Below are 7,110 nucleotides of genomic sequence, written 5' to 3' on the forward strand. Positions count from 1 at the left end.
GCGTCATGTGCGAAAGGGAGAGGCTGCCAGTAGCTCACGCGCCTTCGAAGGAGTGCAAGAACGGGGTGCGGGGGCTGCTCGAGTGGGACGCGAGGCGGCGGGGGAGCGAGCGCTAGCACCCGGAAGCAGGAAGCCCGGGCAAACTACCTGTGCCCTTTACGGCACCTGCTTCTTTTCAAGTGGCTTTCTCCCTCAGCTCCTCCGGGCGTGTGTATCAGCCGGCGTGGCGTCTCTGCCCTATGCCCTGGGCCGCCAGGGGCCGGGAGGCGACGCGGGAGGCGGAAGGAGGGGAGCAAGCAGCGCACCCCCCTCTGGCGGCCGGAGCAGGGACGCCCGGAGCGCAGGGTTTCAGGCCGGACCTCGAGAAACGTGTGCAAAATATGCCTTTTTGCTTGACACTTGGAGAATTCTGTTATTTGGTTTTATTCCTGAAAGCAAAAATGGACAATTGAGATAAACGAAAAAGAGAGGCATCAATAAGAAAAACGAACGAGTTCCTCAGTGAATTTTTATGGCATCTAAAATTTTAGTTTTTGGTAACTAAAACATAGTATAGGCAGCAGATTAGATTGTAATATCCCTTGTAGTTTCTCCATGTCGTTCCCCAAGTGTCAAATAATATGGCCATCGGCAGCAAAAAAGCTTATTGGTGGGGTTTCAGGGGATGAGATCTCTTCATCAGCAGCCATTCCATCCCATTTTCTTCTCAGGACTGGTTTTTGCTGTTCACTTTCTCCCCTTCCTCGCCCCATTGATCAGGGAAAGGTATGGAGCTGAAAGGCAGGGGAAAAGTGTATGAGTCAAAGTTAAGCTCCGATGTTAAAACCCTTATGTCCCCAGGCTTGAAGCTAACTGCATGGTGCTCACCCTTTAAATGGTCAACATCCAAGCGAGAAGGCAGAGAGGTCCAGGACTAAGCGACCACCCCAGGGAGGGAGGGACACAGTGAAATCTGCTCTGGGAATCCCAGATCTTAGAGTTAGTTGATCCTTGGAGAAAAGTCACAGAGCCAAGAGACTTACAAAGTGAGATGAATGAAAGAAAGAAAATAAACAGTTGTTGGGTCTGTTAGGAAAGGAGAATGTGGGATTGACCAAGAACCGTTATATTCCAGGTGCCTTACATATATTACCTATCCCTCCCAGCGGCACAGTGAGACAGGCCTGTTATGTAATTCCATTTTGCAGATGGGGAGACTGAGGCATGCGGAATCTGTTTGCCAACACCACATGGGTTTGTGGATCTTTGATTTGAATCTCAGCCTCTGTCATTTTAAATCTTGTGTTATTTTCTTTTTCTTTTTTTTTTTTTTTTGAGACGGAGTCTGGCTCTGTCACCCAGGCTGGAGTGCAGTGGCGCGATCTCGGCTCACTGCAAGCTCCGCCTCCCGGGTTTACGCCATTCTCCTGCCTCAGCCTCCCGAGTAGCTGGGACTACAGGCGCCCGCCACCTCGCCCGGCTAGTTTTTTGTATTTTTTAGTAGAGACGGGGTTTCACCGTGTTAGCCAGGATGGTCTCGATCTCCTGACCTCGTGATCCGCCCGTCTCGGCCTCCCAAAGTGCTGGGATTACAGGCTTGAGCCACCGCGCCCGGCCTTGTGTTATTTTCTTAATGGGAAGCAAGAAAAACATATTTGTGTCCTAATAACCCAATAGAACTGTGGCATTTTAGTGCTGGAAAAGTGCGTGAGGCCACTTATTCAGTCCCTTTCAATGCCTTTATTTCGAAGTTGAAGAGGCAAAATTGCCCAGAGTTGGGCAAGGCAGGCTTGGAATGCTGTCCTGTGTCAGTGAAGGGCACCCACCATCCACCCAAGCGTTTTAGCCCAAATCTGGACACCATCTTGGTAACTCCCCCTCTACCTCTTACATGGGATCCATTTGTAAGTCCTATAAGCTTCAGCTCTAAAGAACTGAACCCTCCCCCCTTCTCTCTCCTGAGTTTATGCAGTAGTCTCCTAATTGATGCTTCTAATTCACTCTCCACCCTGTAGTCATAGTGATGTTTACAAAAATGAAATGGTTTCATTCCTCTGCTTAAAGCACATCAAATACATCTTATACTCTTAGATTAAAATCTAAACTCCTCAGCATGGCTGCTAGATCCTCCATGATCTCATCCTTTTCTACTGATCTTGCTAGGGTCCCTCTCTTCCTCCTGCTCCCTGCTGTTGCCACACTGGCCTCCTTTCTGTGCCTTGGGCATATTAGGGATGTGATGCCGGAAATACTCTTTCTTGGAATCTGGTTAACACCTTCCCATCCATCAGGTCTCTGCTTAAATGGCAGAAAAGCCTTCCCTGACAGCTGCACTCCAAGTGACCCTGTAAAATTACTCTATCACATCAACCCCTTTATTTTCTTCATAGCATTTATCACCGTCTATAATCTTCTTGATAATCTGTGTACTTATCTTTATCCACTAGAATGTAAGCTAGGGATTTTACTGTCTTGTTCATGACTACTTTCCAAGGCTTAGACCAAGGCCTGATACATAGAAAATACTAAAAATTATTTGTTGATTGAATAAATGACCAAATGAGCTTAGACTTCTTGATTCCAGGTCAGTGCCCCTTCCTTCACTGGCCCACTACGATATAGGTGTGTGACATACTTGGGAGACGGAAAACAGAAAGGTCACCTCCAAAGGCTAGTAGAGTCAGGAGAATAGAGAATTTGGAAGAAGAGAGAGAGCCTAAACAGACTGAGAAGCATGGGAGGGGAGAGCAGGGATTAAGTCTGGACTATGGCCTGTGACCCTGCGACAAGATCTCCAGTGAATATTTCTTGATTTATCCACAAACACTCTGATGGGGTTTATTACACATAACAGCAAATCAAAGCAGCAGTGGCAGCAGAAAACAACGAAGGCAAAGAAAGTAAGCCTGGGAAGAGAAAGCAGTTTTTGGACAACAGTTCCTTCATCTCAGCATTTTTCATGGATTTCAAATAAGCAGTAACAATATTTTTATTTGCACATTTTCTTTGAAAATAAAAATGATCTTATTGATTTTCAAAAACGAAATAATCAAAGCATATGTTTACATTTTTCTTGCTATTTTGTCTTATTTACAAGTGTAATGGTTACCATTCAGGTGAAGTGGCATATTCTGAAGCATCCAGAAGCTTTCTTTCCAACAAAATTATCTCCCTCATTTTGCTTAAATTTTATATAAGTAGCTGAATGGAGCTTTAAAAGGCTGACAATCAAAAACAACAAAGGCTGAGAAGTTACTACATACAATCCTGTGGTCCTTGAGCATGATGCATAGACTTTGAGAACTCTGAGGACAAGCTCTGTACTCTGTTCAGTTTAGTGTCCTAAGGTCAAGGACATATGGTGTTATGCTAGGTACTTGGGAAACAGTCACTGTCTTTAGGGTGCATAGTAGATGTCCAATAAATGTTTAAGATGTAGCAGGGGAGCAGATGTGAAATTGTAACAAAAAGTAGTACAGGGTAACTGTCCCAAGAGAAGTGCAAAACTTGGAGATATAAAGGAGGAAATTATGGCTTTTCAGAGGGGTCAGGGAGAACCTTATGCAGGGCAAGTATTTGAAGATAGAAAAGATGGGCACTTATTATTAAATGGGTGAATGCATGCATTAAATTGCCAAAAGACAGAAAATTCCAAGCAAACACAGAGGCAGGAAAGCATCATGAGTGTAGGATTCAAGCAGGGAAAGGAAAACCAAATGTCTGGAGCAGCAGGTTGAGGAGACTGTGCTGTTGAGGCCTTGGACCCCAGTAGACGCCAGCAGAGTGTGCTGGGTATTTCTGTGAGCCTTAATCCCATCTTGCTGGAGGTAAATTTAATCTGTCATTTGGGTGTTCTCTCTTCATCAGTATCTCAGAGACTGTGTGGTTCCTTAAAACACAGGATAATTGCGCCTAATTTTTGGCTCATTGTGGTGGCCCTATTGTCGAAGTTGTCATGAACCCTTGAATGGCAGTGAATCTGTTTCTCTGCTCTTGTTGGCCTGCAGGCATCTTTCTCTGCAATGGAAACCCTGTTGCCAAGGATACAGCCTCCCTAGCTTCACCACAGTCAGGCCCTGCAGAAGCCTTGTCTTCTTCCCCAGGTTCTGCCAGAAGTAGGACACAGGCCCCTTGATGATTGTGGAAACCACCACACCTTCCTGGTATAGGGCAGTCTCCTTCTCTCCTTTGTTACTTCTGCTTCTACCTGTGTTCCTCCAACATAATCCACTTCAGGAACCCAAGCTCTTGAAGACCAGACACAAGCAGGGGTAGTAGGTCATTTGCTTTCAAGCTTCTGCCACAAACTTCCCTGATGTAAGGCAGAAATTTGCCTGGCTACTTGCTTGGAATAGGAGAGGAAAACACTGGCAATACAAAGCACAAATTAATAGTTCAATAAATTATCCTTCATATGCTTAGCTGGGTGGACAATGAGAAGGCAGTGAAGGTTAATGAATAATAGTATTCATACTTTATTATTCACTTTTTTCCCCATTAGATTAAGAATGGAAGGGAAGATGAAAAGCAAAAAGAAAGTACGGTGGAGGATGCTAGAAATTGGAGATTGGGAGGACATAGTCTTACCAGAAACTCATTTGTCATGGCCAGCTAAACTCTGGGCTGCCCACTTCCTTTTTTCCTTCACTTCGTTTAATCAAGGCTGAAGGAGGTGGACCTAGTAATAGGGTTGAGAGGTTTCCTGTTGCATCTAGGTGGGAATCAACTCTTCATTTGTTCCTGGATATTATATTAACTTTGAAAGCTATCTATGGGGAGGTTTTAGCTGAGACCATTTTCAAATAGGCCTTCTGCGTAGGGAGAAGTTCACTAGGCCTCAAGTAACAGAAACCCAGAAAAAAACTGACCTAAAAAATTAGGGATCCGATTATTATTTACATCTGGAAGCAGAGTCAGGGCTCATACTGAGGATTTGTGAAGCCCCCAGGATCCTCCTGTATTTCTGCTCAGTAATCCTTACTATGCTTTTGGGGCCTGGTGGTCACAATACTGTGGCTCCACCTCCAACACGATGTATCTAGGAAGGAAGAAGGGTATGCGCAAAGCATCCAGTCACTTGAGTCTATGTGCCTTTTAAAGAGCTTCTGCAGAAGTTTCATCCTTCGACTTTCACTTGTATTTCATTGGCCAGACTGTGTTACATGGCCATTCATAAGTGCAAAGTGGGCAGGCAAATAAAGTTTTCAGCTAAGCACATTGCCACTGAGAAAAATTCAGGTTGGTTTGTAAAGAAGAAATGGATATTGAATAGACAGCTAACAGTGACTGCCACATTCTATACCATTTTGTCCTCTTATCCAAGTTAATGTGCCTCCTGGGCGAGCAAACCAAATTTTAGCAAACATAAATAAATCTTCTATCAATGCTTCTCTCCTCTGTGCATCTAACAAAATGAATATAAGAAGTAACTTTTGTATTGGTATCTCATATTACGTATATTAAATTTTCCCTCCATTCACATAGATCATACTGAACTGACTGTATTTAGGGATGCCTAAATGTAGTTATTTAGAAAGCTCACTGTAATGGCCAGTTCTTTGTTAAGTGTCTTTTAGTGCTTTCTTCTTCTCTCACTTTTTACTTTTCTATGTGGTCTATAATCTCATCTATATTGGTAGTTCAATAACAACTTATTTCCAACTTCCATATCTTTTTTTTTTTTTTTAGATGGAGTCTTGCTCTTTTGCCCAGGCTGGAGTGCAGTGGTGTAATCTCGTCTTACTGCAACCTCCACCTCCCTGGTTCAAGCAATTCCCCTGCCTCAGCCTGCCGAGTAGCTGGGATTACAGGTGCATGCCACAATGCCCAGCTCATTTTTTTGTATTTTTAGTAGCGATAAGGTTTTACCATGTTGGCCAGACTGGTTGCGAACACTGACCTCAGGAAATCTGCCCGCCTCAGCCTCCCAAAGTCTGGGATTACAGGCATGAGCTACTGTACCCGGCCTCCAACTTCCATATCTTTATGAGCCAGTTATCACTTATAACTGCATTGTCCTATACATCCAACTTTATTCAGAATAAGAACTAGTTTCACAGATGCCTTAAATTCAACATACCCATGGGATCTTAGTGTCTTTCTCTCCCAAACTTTTACCTCCTCTGTGTTTATTCACCTTGGTGAGCACACATGGCCACGCCAGAAACCTGTGAGTCATTCCTGAATCTTCCCTTATGTTTCTTCCTCCCCACGACCATTTGGTGTTTAAAGTTTTGTACAGATAGTATGCTGAATATTCTTAAATGTGTCCTCTTCTCTCTAATCCATTGCTACCTGTTGGGTTCACCTAGTTTGGACTAGTTGTTTTTAGCTATTTGTTGCCATATGAATAGCTGTCTGTTAGATTTCTTCAGTAACTGCATATCATCCAGAATCTGCAGCTTTCTGTGGTAGTTTTTGAATTACCGTGTTTTCATTTGGATGATATTTTAAAACACGTGAACGATTGTGGATCACCTCAATGGATTCCTTAGAGCTGAGTACTGACAATTGATTTTGGTGCCTGCACATTCACTTTGTTTTTGTTGTACCAATGGGCATTACTATAATTATTAATAGTTTATGCAAAAAAAAGATGGGGAGATTTGTACCTCAAAATGAGGCTTTTGGGATAAAGTTCCATGAAGTCACTGTCTTTTGTTATATTAACAAAGGTTTTACCCTAGTTCAAAGAAGTAAAGCCATCCTGGGTCTGGGTGGTATAAGCTGCTGAATTCAAAAGTACCTGCACTGTGACAGTCCAATGTTCGCGGTGGAAATCTGTCTCCGTAAAAGTGATGTCATCAGTTATATTGAATTAATACATTAATTTGAATGGTATTGTTTTTGTGAGTTTATACACATTTTTATAGTTGCAAAAGAGCTATAAGATGCTTGTGCTTAATTTTAAGTTTGCATATATCTAAATAACAACATACTAACAGTATTTAAGTGGAGTTTTGGCTCTAGGATAATTTATCCTTTTAAAGAGGGTGCATGTATTACTGAAGTGGGTTAACCCAGGGTCGGCAAACCTTTTTTTTTTTTTTTTTTTTTTTTTTTTTTTTTTTTTTGAGACGGAGTCTCGCTCTTTTGCCAGGCTGGAGTACAGGGGTGCGATCTCGGCTCACT

Source organism: Macaca mulatta, chromosome 6 (genome assembly GCF_049350105.2).
Source record: "Macaca mulatta isolate MMU2019108-1 chromosome 6, T2T-MMU8v2.0, whole genome shotgun sequence".
Lineage (NCBI taxonomy): Eukaryota > Metazoa > Chordata > Mammalia > Primates > Cercopithecidae > Macaca > Macaca mulatta.